Here is a 16343-nt window from a genome sequence, read left to right as displayed (position 1 = left end):
AAACATCGATTTGTCTTTTACAACCAATAAAACATTAATATTACGGAGCCGGTGGTATTGTTAATACATGCAACATTTCTACATGTAGCGCTACACCCGAAGGAGCCGCTGATTGTTTTGGGATCAGCGTATTAAGTTACCCTGCAGTGTGTCTAGGGGTGATAGCAGTGAGTCAAAACAGTGAGCGAATGTCCAGACAGTGAATAAAGGTTTTTCCAATGCTTTATTTCCAGGCCAACACGGCCAACATCAATTAGGAAAAGAAAGGGCTGATGAAGAGAAAGGAAGAACCTTGCAGTATCAGGCCTGAATATTAATTGAGCAGTCCTTGCTCATCAGAGTACCAAATTATTACTCGTCACCACTCTTAGCTGGAGTGGGTAAAGTGCCCCCAGACAGACCCCTCTCACAAGCCTGGCAGCCGAAGTGTCACTTAGGATTTGCTGGGAGGAACAGGTCTCTCACACAGACCTGGCTCTAGGGCCTCTGCCACAGGACAATTACTTTAAATGAGCTAAATGGTCGAATGGAGCGAATCCTCCCAGTAGATTTCTGCATAGGTCACCAGATGACAGCAAAGTATACCTGTCAGCATTCCGGTCACCAGATCCCCGATTGGTTCGTTCAAGCCCTGTTGGACAACCTGCCTCCGGGTTCTCCTCAAGCCGACCCCCCCAATCGAATGGCTCCCAGCCTGGGATCCTCTCAATAGAACTGGGAACCCAGTAAGTTACTGGGGTCCCACTTTACCTCCGGATGAGGTTCTGTGCAGCCTGCAATTTTGGCCAGGTGGGCCGCGCCAGCGGGGTCCATGGATGCGCGCACCCTGAAGGTGGATGCCGCACCTGGAATGGGGACCCCGCAAAGATTTTAGAACACATGACACCTGTCACAAATATACCCTTCCCCAGCATGCCTTGTGAGGGAAAAACTCCTCTAATTGGCTTGCTCTGCCAGAACCCCACCAGTGCCAACTGCCTACCAGGGATGGTACTGCATCCCTGGAGTACAGATTGACCCAGTGGACATTTCTGGAATGACAGAAGTCCCAATTTAAATAAATTGTGAATGGGAGCAAAGTAACTCTTCCATTCCCCACTAACTTTAGCGTAGTGCCCATACTGAAAGTAAGGGGGCGCTACATACACATAAGTGAGCATATGTCTTACATCTCCCATTAACCAACAGTGAACTACAAACACATCTAATGATGCTGGTAAACAGAATCCCATTCAACAACATCATCAGATGTGTTTGTATTTCACTGTTTGTTAACGGGAGATGTAGGACATATGCTTATTTATGTGTACAAATGTGATGCATGTATTAACAATACCACCGTCTCTGTAATTTACAAACATTTATTATATTGCAGCTTACCATTTCTTGAATGTAATAGAGGCCTTCATTCCCTTTTTAGGCTTTCTTGCTTCCATTTGATCTGGCCAGTAAGTATGTTATTTTTCAAAAGAACAAGCTCTCAAGCAGAATGTATTAGTTATAGAGATGAGACAAACCATTTAACAGGGGTGCTTACAATGATCAGTTTTTATGTATTTACTGTATGTATAACGCTTATCCCAAAAATAAAAAAACACTTAGGCCCCATACACACGAGAGGATTTATTTGCGGATACGGTCCACCAGACCGTTTCCGCGGATAAATCCTCTTGAGGATTTTGATCCGATGGAGTGTACTCACCATCGGATCGAAATCCGCGCCGAAATCCCATCACGATGACGTGTCGCGCCGTCGTCATATAAGGAATTCCACGCATGCGTCGAATCATTACGCCGCATGCGGGGGACTGATTCGGACGGATTGATCCGGTGAGTCTGTACAGACCAGCGGATCAATCCGTTGGGATGGATTCAAGCGGATAGATTTGAAAGCATGTCTTCAAATTTTTATCCGCTGGAAATCCATCCCAGGGGATAAAAATCCGCGGAAACAGATCCGCTGGATCGTACACACCAGGGGATCTATCCGCTGGAGCCGGTCCGCGGATCAATTCCAGCGGATGGATCCTCTCGTGTGTATGGGGCCTAAGGGCCAGATTCACAGTGAGAGTACGCCGGCGTATCTTTCAAATTTGCCGCGTCGTATATTTAGTTTGAATCCTCAAACCAAGATACGACGGCTTCTGGCTTCGATCCGACAGGCGTACGGCTTCGTACATCTTCGGAACGTAGGTGCAATACTTCGGCGCCCGCTGGGTGGAGTTTGCATTGTTTTCCGCGTTGGGTATGCTAATTACCTTTTTCCTTCGATCCACGAAGGTACGCGCAGCCGTCGCATTCTCTTACGTCGTCGCTAGTCGGCTTTTCCCGGCGTATAGTTAAAGCTGCTATTTCGTGGCGTATAGATAGACTTGCCATGTTAAAGTATGGCCGTCGTTCCCGCGTTGAATTTTGAATTATTATTTTTTTGCGTAAGTCGTCCGTGAATAGTAAAGGACGTAACTCACGACGTCATTTCGCGCAAAGCACGGCGGGAAATTTCGAAACGGAGCATGCGCATTTCAATCGGCGCGGGGACGCGCTTCATTTAAATGAATCACGCCCCCTACCCGCCCAATTTGAAATACACGCCGAGAAATACACTACGCCGCCGTAACTTACGGCGCAAAATCTTCCTGGATTTGAAATTCCGCCAGGTAAGATACAGCGGCGTAGCGTATCTCTGATACGCTGCGCCAGGGCAATTCTTTGTGAATCTGGCCCTAAGAATTTGGCTTCAATTTGTTAGTGTATCTAAATATGCTACTACATCTAACACTACCCCCATCCCAAGACTGACAATGCTGCTGTCCAAAGGAATACCTGAGGGTCTTCATCCAGAGTACTCTAATAAAGGAGGTGTGTAACAGTTTTTTTGTTACATTTTTGATTTTGCCTTTATTTACCTCTCTTTAAAACAATATTATTTGCCTGGTTGTGTTTGACATGGAGAAAGAATGCAGATTAGAAAATCAGAGTGAAGTCAGGATTCCTGATTTGTGTAACTGTTCTGGATCAGGGATCCAGAAGGAGTGGGAAACATTAAATCAGCATGCATGGAACTAGAATTTTCCAAAGGGGTGGTCATCAGTCCATGATTGCACAGAATAGATTACTTTTAGGGGGTTCCTAATTTCATCAATCATACACATGACCTTAAGAAGAATTGAGGATCTTAGTAGTTATGTGCATGTTATGGTGGAAAATACTGGGTGCAGGGACATACCCAAATGTCCGCTACTGACTCCCAATTATAAAAAGTCAAGCACAGAGAACAAAATAATCCTATTTTCTGGTTCATGAAGACATCTTCTGCTGCAGACACTGAAAGGTGCAGTTATATACCATTAGCATGTTAACATTTTGCTATGGCTCTTTCTATAGGCCTCAAAATCAGGGCATTTGCAGGATGAAAAAATCAGCTTTGCAATACACCATCATTTGTGTCCCCCATTGAATAGTGTGATACCAAGGAGATATTGTACCTGGAGGAAAAACTATACCTAATTAAGAGGTGTTCGGCCATGGACAGAGACTACAGAGGCAGTTTTCAACCAACTTAAAATTCCATTCACACCAGTGCGATTTCAGATGCAAATTAAGTTGCACAGACTTGCATGCAGGGCCGTTTGAAGGAATTTGGGGGCCCCAAGCAAAATGGGGGCCCCCAAGCACCCCCCCCCCCCGCACGCAAAGCCTATGTTAGCGCTACAATAATTGTTTACACCCATGTTCTTACTCCCCCCCCCCTCCCTAGTCCCTATGTTTTTCTATTCTCACCTCCCCTTCTTTCCTGTAGGCAACCGCTGTAGCGTGGCCGAGCTCCTCTTCCTCCTGTCAGTACGGTGTTCTATCATTATGGGTCCCCAGTCCCCTATCAGATAGTACCCAGGCCGGGCCAGGTACCGCGCGGTACAGGAGATTTAGTTTCCTGTGTTCGCGGCCAGACTGAAGGGAAGTGAGCACTTAGTGTGCACTTCCCGTCAGTCTGGCCGGGAACAGGAAATTGAATCTCCTGTACCACGCACGGTACCCGGCCGGACTGACAGGACTCCAGGAGGAAGGAAGAGGAGCTCGGTCACACTACAGCCTGGGAAGGGGAAGTTGGGGGCCCCAGGCCAGCTCGGGGCCCCAAGCAATTGTTTGTTTTGCCTGTCCTGTAGCGACGAGCCTGCTTGCATGACAATAGAAATCACATTGATTTCAATTGTGCCCTTTCACGTCAATGCAACTCAGCAAAGTACAGGTACAAAAGCATGCAAGCTACAATAAAGTACAGTTCTTAGGGTTCATGTTAATGGGCATTCCTCTTTGTGAAATCCCTTACGTGACCAGCATGTGGTTCCAATACTGTCCATGTAGTGGTTAAAAAATAAATTAAATGTATTACTCTGTTTCTCCACCCCTGTATGAAGCCAAATTTATGGACAATCCTATGTGGGAATGGCAGCAAAACATTGACAAGGAAACACCAGAGGCCACCAGATTAAGTGTAAAATAAATAAAGAAGACAATTGGCATCAGACAAAGGAAAAAAACTTGTCAAAATCTCAGCTGGTCATGTAGCTCACACAGGGAGCATAACTTGATCCATGCCAAGAATCAGAATCACCACCGCGGGCCAGGTTGTACACAGCAACCAGTAAGCAACACAAGCGGGAAGCATGGAGTTCCATGGAGCACACGACCATCCCGAGGTGCTGTCAGATGCTGAGGGACACTATGGGGACATGGCTTTGCACTTCAGAGCAAATGGCTCAGCCTCTGGCTGAGGATCTTCTGATAAAAAATGCTTAACCTTCTATCAATCTGAGTTGCCAATCATCTTAACTTATGCTAAACTTAGTCTGATGCCCTGTCACAGTAAGGGATAAAGCTAGGAGACCAGTAGCTATAGCAGTACAGAGGCTCCAACTGACCAGCTGTATAAGTGTACAAGCTGGTCACCCTAGTGGATGATGCAGGCTCATCCGAGTTTTGGGGGTCTAAGTACCAACAGCAGAACTCTTGATTGTGGAGATGGGTTTTGTTGCTGCTTGTTAGTACCAGGTCACTCCACCAGGAGGGGAGCAAGTCAAGGTCTATTAGCAGATATAGCAGGAGTGGATCAAGCAGAAACATAATCAGTAAACAAGCCAAAGATCAGTAACAAGTGGTTGCAGTTTGAGATCAAGCAGAAGCTTAGTTGAGTAACAAGCCAAATGTTGATAACAATTTTTATGCATGTATATGCATACGCACCTTAAGGCTGGGTTCACATTAGCTGTGGCTGCGGCTCGCAGCAGGGGGTCCCTGTTCTCCGCTTCAGCAGCGAATCAGGTATGAATTTTTGCCTGAATTCTGTCCTGAAACAGAGCCAAAGACGCACAGGACCCTTTTCCAGTGCGGACCACGGCCATCCAATGAGCTGTATCACCCAAGATCCATTGAGAGACGGTCACAGTCTCCTGTCATGCAAATTGGATGCAGGGAAACCCACATCCAAAGCGCATAAGTGTAAACCCGGCCTTAAAGCGGGGATTCACCCTATTAATAAAAAAAAAAAAAATAATTCCCTCTAGCATAAAATGAGGCATAGTAGCGTGAGCTACAGTATGCCTGTCTTTATTTTTTTAGCCCCGTACTCACTGTGCAATCGTAGAGACAAGATTCCGACTCCCCGCGGGGAATGGGCGTTCCTATGGAGAGGGAAGGTGATTGACGCCCGGCTCTGGCATGTCACGCTTCTCCGGAAATAGCCGAAATAGGAATTGGCGCTTCACAGCGCCTGCGCATAGTCTGTGCGCAGGCGCCGTATAGCGCCGTGAAGAGCCGAGACCTGTTCCGGCTGTCTTCGGGGAGCGTGACATGCCAGAGCCGGCCGTCAATCACCTTCCCTCTCCATAGGAACGCCCATTCCCCGCGGGGAGTCGGAATCTTGTCTCTACGATTGCACAGTGAGTACGGGGCTAAAAAAATAAAGACAGGCATACTGTAGCTCGCGCTACTATGCCTCATTTTATGCTAAAATGTTGTTATGGAGGGTGAACCACCGCTTTAAACAAGGTTTTTGCAAAACATTTTGCTCAGCATCTTTCTGGCAACAAGATCCTGAGTATAAACATCAGTAAATGTCTACGTCCTTGTGCAAGAGACCTCTTTTATAAACTTTTTACACTCTTTGCATCCAGGAATAGGCACCTTCAGAGGACATGCTTTACAGGGTGGGCAGAACACTTCTCCACCTGCTTGTTCTAGGTGACCAGCTAGTGCTGTCTGTCCCCCCTAAACCTTCTGCCCTGCTTTACAGCTGTGCATGCGCAATCAGACAGAACGCCTTTAAAGAGTATACTGCTTGACCTGTATGTCTGGTCAGACTATTCTATATTTATTTATCCTGCATTTAAATAAGTGTTGGAATGAGGGTAGGGAAATAAGTAACACAAAGCAATTAATTACAGTTTACATTTCATTCGTTTAGCGCTGTTAGAAGAATGATATATGACTGCTGATTCGTTTCTGTAGGCTAGCACTTTGCACATAGCTCTCTTATTATATATTCCATGCTGGCTTTCAACACCAAATGTACCTTGGAAAGAGAATGGTAGGAGAGAGAAGGAAAAGGAGAGAGGTGGTAAATATACAGCGTGTCATAAATTTACTGTTTATTCATTTAATAGTGGTTTTGAAGCAAGTTAACAATGTACAGTATATGACATTTGGTGGTTCTGTATCATTCAAAACCACAGCTCTTGAGAGTACAGTATTTCTTTATTGAATGCAATAAATTGACTCTTTCCACTTTGCTAACCAATACAAATGTTTAATCATCTAAAGTGTGTGGCTATCACTCTTTAGAGAAATTTTTAAATATTTATACATAGTGCTCAACCATTATGAGCTAATCTGGTGCATTATCACATACAATAAAGCTTGATGTGAAAGAAGTTTAAACATTTTGGTATGCACAGTTTTTAGAAAAGAGGTGAAGGGTGACCATAGGGGTGGGGGCAGATGTCTCACTGATGTTTTCATACAAGTTGTGCAGCTCCCTACATTGATAGTCTCCCCAATTCAGTCAATGGGATAACAATGTGCATTGTAGTCCTTTGAAAAAGTGAAGGTTTTTATCTGCTTACACTCATTACCAGGGGCGTTGCTAGGTGTGAAAAAGACCAGGGGCTTCAGCCCGAAGTCCAAGCCCGGCGGCGGTGGGGGGTTGGTTGGGGGTTTAGGCTCACTTGTTGGATGTTGCCTGGGTCACCAGTGCCCATTCATGCTGACCACTAAACTGACCTCCCAGACCCCTACACTGACCCCCCTGACACATATACACTGACCCCCCTGATCCTCCATACACTTATCCCCTCATGATGACACATACACTGATCCCCTTATGATGACACATACACTGATCCCCCCCATGATGACACATACACTGATCCCCTCATGATGACACATATACTGATCCCCCCATGATGACACATACACTGATCCCCTCATGATGACACATACACTGATCCCCTCATGATGACACATACACTGATCCCCCCATGATGACACATACACTGATCCCCCCCATGATGACACATACACTGATCCCCCCCATGATGACACATACACTGATCCCCCCCATGATGGCACATACACTGATCCCCACCATGATGACACATACAAAGACCCCCCCCCCCCCCTGTGACATGTGACCTCTGCAGCTCAGCTCAGCCTTACCTGCTTTACTCGCAGTGTAGCCCAGCTCATACCGACCACTTCACAGCAGGCTGCACAGCACGCATCAGGGAGAAAGAGTCGAGCCAGGATGACGTGTGAGCTGCTCCGCTGCCCAGCCATTTACACACCTGTGAGAGGGGATCTCCATGCCCAGCGTGGCCGGCAGCCGCAGTGTCATTCCCGTGTCCTCCTGGACCCGGTGGCGCCTATGATGGACGTCACACGTCCCGCGTTCTCAGCATTGGAGTCCATCATGGGAGTCGGGTCACGGAGGCGGGACTATTTGTAAGTCAGTTACGTCGGCCTCGGCGGTGCTAAATAAGAGGGAGATCGTTCCCCGTTGCCCGTGGAAACAACTCAGGGCTAATAATGTTATAAGTGATTATCGAGACTCGGGGCTTTTCGGGGGCACATTCGGGGCTCCAGCCCCCCCAGCCAGTGCCTCCCGACGCCCCTGCTCATTATCATCTTTAACCACTTAGAAATCTGTATTTTTTGCTAGAAATTTCCTTAGAACCCCCCAAACATTACTTTTTAGCAGAGACCCTAGAGAATAAAATGGCGGTTGTTGCAATATTTTATGTCTCACTGTATTTGCACAGCAGTCCTTCAAACTAATTTTTTTGTGAAAAAATACACTTAAATTAATTTAAAAAAAAAAATACATTTTTTTGTATGATGTGAAAGATGATGTTATGCCAAGTAAATAGATACCTAACATGTCATGCTTTAACCGAGCCTCTTTCTGAGATTTTGTGTATAGAAGTTGAAAAAAAACATTTTGCTAAAAAATTACTTAGAACCCCCAAACATTATGGGGCAGATCCACAAAGAAAGTACGCCGGCGTATTTACTGATACGCCGGCGTAATTTCAAATTTCCCGTGTCGTATCTTTGGTTTGAATCCTCAAAAAGAGATACGACGGCATCTGGGTTTGATCCGACAGGCGTACGTCTTCGTACACCTTCGGATCGTAGATGCAATTCTTCGGCATCCGCTGGGTGGCCTTCCCGTCGTAATCCGCGTCGAGTATGCAAATTAGCTATTTCCGACGATCCACGAACGTACGAGCGGCCGTCGCATTCTTTTACGTCGTTTCCATTCGGCTTTTTTCGGCGTATAGTTAAAGCTGCTATTTGGTGGCGTACGCAATGTTAAGTATGGCCGTTGTTCCCGCGTCGAATTAGATTTTTTTTTTTTTTGTTTGCGTAAGTCGTCCGTGAATGGGGCTGGACGTAATTTACGTCCACGTCAAAACCAATGACGTCCTTGCGACGTCATTTAGCTTAATGCACGGCGGGAAATTTAGGGACAGCGCATGCGCAGTAAGTTCGGCGCGGGGACGCGCTTCATTTAAATAAAAAACGCCTCCTACTCGCCGCATTTGAATTCCGCGCCCTTACGCCGCGAGAGATACACTACGCCACCGTAACTTATGGAGCGAATTCTTTCAGGATTCAAACCAAAGCCAGGTAAGTTACGGCGGCTTAGCGTATCTCAGATACGCTGCGCGGGTGCAGATCTTTGTGAATCTGCCCCTATATATATATTTTTTTAACACCCTAAAGAATAAAATGGCAATACTTTTTGTCACACCGCAATTGCGCAGCGGTCTTACAAGCACACTTTTTTTTTGGAAAAAAATCACTTATTTTTAATTAAAAAATAAGTAAACAGTAAAAGTAACAGTAAAGTTAGCCTAATTTTTGTCACGCTTCAAAGTTGCTCGTGGAATGGCGACAAACTTTTACACTTGAAAATCTCCATAGGCGACGCTTCAAAAATTCTACAGGTTGCATGTTTCAAGTTACAGAGGAGGTCTAGGGCTAGAATTATTGTTCTCGCCCTAACGATCGCGGCGATACCTCACATTCTTATTTAATTTACTTTCTTTTTTTTATTTTGACACAGTTTAAAAAAAAATTAGGGTCACTTTTATTTCTTTTACAAGGAATGTAAACATCCCTTGTAATAGAAAAAAGCATGACAGGTCCTCTTAAATATGAGATCTGGGGTCAAAAAGACCTCAGATCTCATATTTAGACTAAAATGCAACGTCATTCTAAAAATAAATGGCCCTTTAAGAGCATTGGGCGGAAGTAACGTTTTGACGTCGCTTCCGCTCTGCAGTGGTATGGAGATGGGGGCCATCTTCCCCCTCACTCGTCTCTAGGCCACTGACACTGCCGACGGCTCCAGTAAGCGGCGGAGGGCACCGGAGAGCAGCAGGAGGGGGTGCCCCTCTCCCGCCACCGATAAAAGTGATCTTGCGATGTATCTGCTGCAGAGACCACTTTTATCTGAAAGAGGACCGTCGGCTCTTGAAGAGGGTACCAGGGTTATGGTAGTTAGCTGCTACCATAACAAAGGTATTCCTTTTCAAAGTGGAGACGTATACCGACGGCAGGCGGTCTGTAAGTGGTTAAATTTGGGCACACTTGTGAAATGGGCACAACATTATCTGTGGCACAAGGCACACTTTTAACTAACAGTGAAATATCTCCCTCTACATAATTGGCTTATCTGCTGGTTTACAATCTTCAGAATACTGATTGGAGGTCAACATAAAGGTGTAGCAATATAAACTACAATTGCAACAAACAGTTTTTCCTGCTGTATCTGTATATTATCTTATCCCCCTAGTGCCCAGTGTTACTGAATTGACATCATATTTGTGAGCCCAACCAAAGAGATTGTGGGATTAGTAGTTCTACCAGATGGCTATTCCCCTGCATGGCTATACACCCGGACCACATATCCCAGGGATCTTTGCTACCATCAGGGAGACTGCTGAGAAGGGCTATAAAAGAAACCAGAAACCTGCCCCAGGGTCTCTTCTTCCTGGGCCTCGTGTGTGAGGGATCTCCCAGTGTAGGGAGAGGGAGAGCATGGGCGACAATGCTGAGTACAACTATCCTGCCAGACCAAGAAGGGGTCCAGCGCTGCCTGCTGTTCACCAGACATCTGCTCAGCACCAACCTGACCATACAGCAACCCACGCTTCATGTTCCGCATTCGGGTGATCATCACAAGCGGGTCCACAGCTAGGGGACATCTATTCGGGAGTTGCTATGTGGAAGACGCTTGGTCGTTTGTGAGAGAGCAATTGCCCACCTTTGCAAGTCTTCCTTTGGTTGTTTACTGGGACACTGTGCACAGATGGCTTTACTTTAGATAGGCATCTATAGCTGCAGTAAGCATAAAATATACTACCCACTCTGTTACTACACCTTATTGGATACAGTTAATGAGCTCCGACTGCTGGTCAAGACCATCAGATCTGCAACGGGGACATTCTGTCATTGCTGCTTAACCACTTAAGCCCTGGATCATATTGCTGGTCAATGACCGGGCCACTTTTTGCGATTCGGCACTGTGTCGCTTTAACTGATAATTGCGCAGTCGTGCGACGTGGCTACCAAACAAAATTGGCGTCCTTTTTTCCCCACAAATAGAGCTTTTTTTTGGTGGTATTTGATCACCTCTACGGTTTTTAGTTTTTGCACTATAAACAAAAATAGAGCGACAATTTTGAAAAAAAATAATATTTTTTACTTTTTGCTATAATAAATATCCCCCAAAAATATATAAAAAAAAAAAATTCTCAGTTTAGGCCGATATGTATTCTTCTACATATTATTCTAAAAAAAAAAAATCGCAATAAGCGTTTATTGATTGGTTTGCGCAAAAGTTATAGCATTTACAAAATAGGGGATAGTTTTATGGCATTTTTTATTAATATTTTTTTTTACTAGTAATGGCGGCGATCAGCGATTTTTATCGGTACTGCGACATTATGGCGGACACTTCGGATACTTTTGACACATTTTTGGGACCATTGGCATTTTTATAGCGATCAGTGCTATAAAAATGCATTGTTTACTATAAAAATGACACTGGCAGGGAAGGGGCTAACACTAGGGGGCGAGGAAGGGTTTAATTATGTTCCCTGGGTGTGTTCTAACTGAAGGGGACTCGCTCTGTAACGAGTGATCGCGGGTGCCCGGCGGTGATCGCGCCCACCGGGCACGCGCGTCGGCATCAGGGGCCGTGCGTGTGCGCCCCTATTGGCTTAACGGCGAGATGACGTAGATCTACGTAATCTTGCCCAGCAGAGCCGACCTGCCGCCGTATAACTGCAGTGGCTGGTCGGCAAGCATTTAAAGGGCCCTTATACCATCCTTGTTTAGCTTCATCTCTCATTAGGATAAAAAGGTTGAACAGGCCGGCCTGGGTTTCTCTTTTTAGAAGTATTGTCCGAACCTATGCTTAACTTTCCTTACCTTTCAGGCTATGTTCAAGTGGTACTCTATTGTACATACAGTATGTATATATAATATCCTGTTGTTGCCAACTGTCTTAAATGTTTTACTGGGGCAATCATTCTACTGAGCTTGTGCTGTTAACCAAAGCTCAGTTGAACCATTACCCTTTTTCTACAACTTTATCTCATCTGAAGCATTCCAGTAAACAGAATATAAACATATTGAGTGCTGTCTTATTACTTAAAGGTGTTTCAAGGATGTCTGAACCCAGAGTGTCAGGTGGGTTGGAATGTTCACAGGGTCATGGCGATGCAGGTGTGCAGGTAAATCCAAGCAGTCCCCAAGGGGGCTGTGCTACAAAAGAATAACAGAAAGCTTTTAAAAAATCTATGTGGATGTCAACTTGCACGTAAATGGTGTCAGTCTAGAGAAGAATAGACCTGTATCTTAGAGTAGATTTAATAGAAGATTCTACACATTTCCATCAACCTCCAGCCCCCCTACAATAATAACATTGCAATCTTTGGTGCACTCCTTGAAATGCATACCAGAGTCTGCCATGGCAGGCTACAGTCAGGGTTTTTGGACTCACACGCACAAACTAGGGTTATTTTAGACAAGAGCATATCAACCTACCAGTATATATATAGGTTAGGAGGCTGATACTTCTTCCATGTTCCCCTCCTCATTGGGCACCAAGTGTGGGTCACATAGGAGGCATACCCTGGGGTGGGTTCTTCTGAGCACCTAGAACAGGGTCACTCTCCTGCACATGGGGTACCTTTACTTGTGCTGTGCTTACCAATGCCTTGGGACAGGGTGGAAGTCAAATTCAGGCATAATTCAACCCCTGACTTACAGATGGCCGTACACCATGTACACTTGAACAGATGACTGAACTCTAGTTAACTCTCTTCATGTCAACGAACACCACTACTGTCACAGGCACACGCTTCTGAAACCTTCGCTACTCTTGGTAACCCACTTGTGTCTTCATACCCCAATGTGACTTAACTGACCCAAGCTGTAGACACTGGGTGCTGGTTTCTTGCATTGCACCTTTTTAGTAACTTCAGACCTGGCAAAGACAACAAATTAAAAGCTTTACCTAAATACTTTAGGCATGACAGTCAAACAAAGGCAACATCCTTTCCCTAAAACAATCCTTAAAGAGGGAGTTCACCCGAAAAAAAAATTTAACCTTAGATTGATGCTCATTTTGTCTAGGGGAATCGGGTAGTTTTTTTAAAATCGAAGCCGTACTTATCGTTTTAGAGATGCATCTTCTCCGCCGCTTCCGGGTATGGTCTTCGGGACTGGGCGTTCCTACTTGATTGACAGGCTTCCGACAGGCTTCCGACGGTCGCATCTATCGCGTCACGGGTAGCCGAAAGAAGCCGAACGTCGGTGCGGCTCTATACGGCACCTGCGCACCGACGTTCGGCTACTTTCGGAAAATCGTGACGCGATAGATGCGACCGTCGGAAACCTGTCGGAAGCCTGTCAATCAAGTAGGAACGCCCAGTCCCGCAGCCCATACCCGGAAGCGGCGGAGAAGATGCATCTCTAAAACGGTAAGTACGGCTTTTATTTTAAAAAAACTACCCCATTCCCCTAGACAAAATGAGCATCAATCTAAGGTTAAAAATTGTCATTTCCGGGTGAACCTCCACTTTAACTCAGGCTTGTGGCTGCCCCAGCATACCTGCACAGGTAAGAGTCCATCTTTGGCAAAGTCCAAGGTGTCAGTGTCCAGAGTTGGTATCTTCAGGGCAGACTGCAATCCCCCTATGCTGTGGAATACTCCTAAAGTCAATAGTTAAAGTGGAAGTTAACCCATCCATAAATTGGTTTCATTTACAGCACATGTCGGAAATGTAACACTTCCATTGGTTGTGCTCTCAACGAAACTGTCAAACCATGCAATGCCTGGTGTCATAACTGATCACATGTGCAGCATGATGGCAGTTGTAGATTAAACAGAGGCAAAGATGGCAGCTTCCTTGGCTGAAAACGTTAGGGGGGGTTTACTTACACTTTAATTAGCAGGTATTCCAGACACAGCATGGTACAGCAGGCTGGCAGAACGGATTCCAGCAATGGCATCATCAGTGAAGACGACAACATTTACAAACCCTGGGATAAGGAACCCTGTGCCTTTTATAATGACCCAGGACCAGTGGGTCGGACCCAAGAAGCCTGACAAGGAAAACACAGGAAACAAAGTTAACTCTCCCTCCCGGGCCAGGGCAGCAGCTGTCTCTGTAACCAGCATTTAAACCTGCTTTCATGTCGATGGAGCACAGTAGGAATGCCACACAAGCATAGGGTGAACAAAGAAACTTTGTGCAGATAGGGTCCTGTTGGGGTTCAAACCAAGGACCACAATGATGCAATCTATAATTCTGTGATTGCACCAATACTCCAGATCTCTTAAGGGAGCCTGTCAAAATAGAGGTATGGGAGCTGCCATGGTTGACTTGTTTTAGCAAGCGCATGCTCTTGGTCTGTCCTTCTGATTTGGCTTCAGTGAGTCACTGACCTTGAACAGTGCTTGGACCTTGAAAAATAATTCGGTAATAGCAGCTTCTATATTGCTATCCTGCAACCTTCATTTTAATGGATTACTCAGTTTACTGTAAGGCCGGGTACACACGGACAAACATGTATGGTGAAAGCGGTCCGTCGGACCGTTTTCACCATACATGTCTGCCAGAGGGCTTCTGTACGATGGTTGTACACACCATCGTACAGAAGTCCGCGCGTAAACAATACGCGGGGCGTGTCCGCGGTGTCGCCGCGTCGATGACGCGGTGTCGCCGCGACAATGACGCGGCGACGTGCGCGGCCCGCCTTTAAAATGCTTCCACGCATGCGTCGAAGTCATTCGACGCATGCGAGGGACGGCGGGCGCCTGGACATGTACGGTAGGTCTGTACTGACGACCGTACATGTCCGAGCGGGCTGAATTCCAGCGGGCTGTTTTAAAACAAGTCCAGGAATATTTGTCTGCTGGGAAAAGGCCCGGCGGGCAAATGTTTGCTGGAATTCGGCCCGCTCGCGCCCACACACGACCAAACATGTCTGCTGAAACTGGCCTGCGGGCCAGTTTCAGCAGACATGTTTGCTCGTGAGTATGGGGCCTAAGGGAGCTGAAAAAAGAAAAGACACCAGTAAGGAGCATAAGGTCAAAATTGTGTGTACCTTGAGGTTCCATTATGTGCTGCGGCTGCTGCCACCCATCTTTTCAGCCACTGTGCTGAATCTTATCTCAGGTAAACCTCTGTCAGCACAAAAGTAATAATTATTGGTGTCTACTGCTGAATTCAGAATTACAATAATCCAATAAGGTCTTCAAAATGCATCTTCCATTACTCATTTTACAGTGCTGAGACTTCATAAATACTATCAACTCTGTAATAAGAAAAGTATTTCCTCTATTGATTGACAACCACAGCAAACTGCGTCCGCTGATACTGTTTGAGAGCTATGCACTAATGCTAAAATTACTGCAATCAAAGTATCATTACCATGTAAACAAGTATACCTTCCATTACATTATGCATAATTGAAGAGATCAATTTCTTTTTTTGAAACTGCAGTCATTTTATTTTGTTACATATACATTAATTTCAGTTGCATAAAATAACTTTTTTTTATTTTATTAAAGCATCTAATAACTTGCCAAATTGGAGAAACCAATGACAGTATTGACTTTTATCAAGTATGAATCATCCAGTCTGTTTAATTTCAGGTCGTAATGGAAACTTCTCATGGTCTCCAGAGGCCCCCATAATGCTTCAATGGTCACATGGTCTCAGTCTATGCAAAAAGGTGGGGGCAGGACTAAGAGGGTATATCAACAGTAGAGTAACAGAACAGAAATGTGCTATGTACTTTAAATTAAAAAGTCAATAAATTCACCTGAGGGAGCTTATCTTGGCATGATGGAAGCCTTGTTTTGACAAATGCGTAAAGCATCTTGTATAGCATGATAGACACCATGGGCCAGATTCATGTAGATCAGCGGATCTTTAGATCCGCTCGATCTACGTGTTTTACGATCCGCCGGTGCAATTTAGCGAGGCTAGTGCAGTATTCACAAAGCACTTACCTCGAAAATTGCACCGTCGGATTGTAACTCCCCCGGCGGAATGCAAATTCCGCGGCTAGGGGGAGTGTACAATTTAAATCAGGCGCGTTCCCGCGCCGATTTAACTGCGCATGCGCCGCCGGCGAAATTTCCCAGTGCGCATGCTCCAAATGACGTCGCTAGGACGTCATTGTTTGCGGCGGCTACGTCAATTGCGGCCATCCGTATTCCCGATCGACTTACGCAAACGACGTAAAAATTTGAATCTCGGCGC

This window comes from Rana temporaria, chromosome 7 (genome assembly GCF_905171775.1).
Source record: "Rana temporaria chromosome 7, aRanTem1.1, whole genome shotgun sequence".
In the NCBI taxonomy this organism is placed as follows: Eukaryota; Metazoa; Chordata; class Amphibia; order Anura; family Ranidae; genus Rana; species Rana temporaria.
This window is presented reverse-complemented; position numbering follows the sequence as displayed.